We start from the raw sequence: 1,155 nt of genomic DNA, 5'->3' as shown, positions 1-1,155 counted from the left end.
CAGGGGCGATTCTATGATTTTCATTTTAGGGGGGCTCAGCCCCCAGTGAGGTTATAATAATAATAATAATAGTCTAATAATAAAAAAAAATATATAAATAAAATGAAAAAATGTTTGATTAATAGGGGTCGTATACTAAACTTATTGCAGTATTCCACTGTATTGCTTAGATAGGTATAACATTTTAGTACTGAATAAGCCTTCCTGATCTCACACACACACCTGTTTACTGTAGTTACAAACACAACATTTTACTCTTTGCTTTTCTAGTACAACCCTCTTTCTTTAGCTCAAGTATGCAAACCTCTTTCCTCATGCACTGTAATATGTATTATATTTAAAGTTAAATTTTCAAATGAAAATGGCAAAGTGATCGTTTCATTTTTGCTGGAGGAAACAGCTGTAGTGTGAAGAGGAAACGCAGCGAAATGTTACAGTAGATGGGGAACCGATTGCTCCCCCATGATATTTTGTAAACTGTATTTATGACAAAGAACTGCACAGTTGCAGATATTATAACAATCTATCGATAAACACACACCTTGCCCTCTGTTTCTCGCTCTGCGCCGCCGCGGTCAGCTTATTGAAGAACGCGCTGAAAGACGGGAGGAGCCGAAGTCTGCCGCTGTTTTCATATGAAATGTAAAGGGGACTGAGGCGATCACGAATTCATGTACAGTTTATGGAGCTGATCGCAAAATTTTTAGGGGGGCTGAGTAGTCATTTTAGGGGGGGCTATAGCCGCCCTAAAAGTGGCCTAGCAACGCCCATGGATGGATGTCTAAAATATAAAAATAAGGAGAAGCCTAAAACAGGCCCAAGGCCCGGCCCCCGTCTGAACTATGACGTGAAAATTGGCCCGAAGCCCGGCCCAAGGGGTGTAAAAAAGGCTGAAATGCAGGCCTCTAGTGTCTCCTAGAATTGATTGTACATATGCTTGCTTTGTGCAGGGTCCAGCTGAGGCAGTGTTTTCATGTCGATTAGCCATAGTCACTCTAACTATGGCAACTTGCCATCGAACCGCATGTATCATAGATCTTGTAGCCTAATGAGACCCCGGGTAGCAAAGTGGAACTGTTATTGATTTCCTCCACTGCAAAGAGCATGGACTGCACATACTGGAAGTCTCTATAATTAAGACTTGGTTGGAAAAAA

The sequence above is a fragment of the Sinocyclocheilus rhinocerous genome, unplaced genomic scaffold (assembly GCF_001515625.1).
Source record: "Sinocyclocheilus rhinocerous isolate Xijiao unplaced genomic scaffold, SAMN03320098_v1.1 scaffold6005, whole genome shotgun sequence".
Lineage (NCBI taxonomy): Eukaryota > Metazoa > Chordata > Actinopteri > Cypriniformes > Cyprinidae > Sinocyclocheilus > Sinocyclocheilus rhinocerous.
This window is presented reverse-complemented; position numbering follows the sequence as displayed.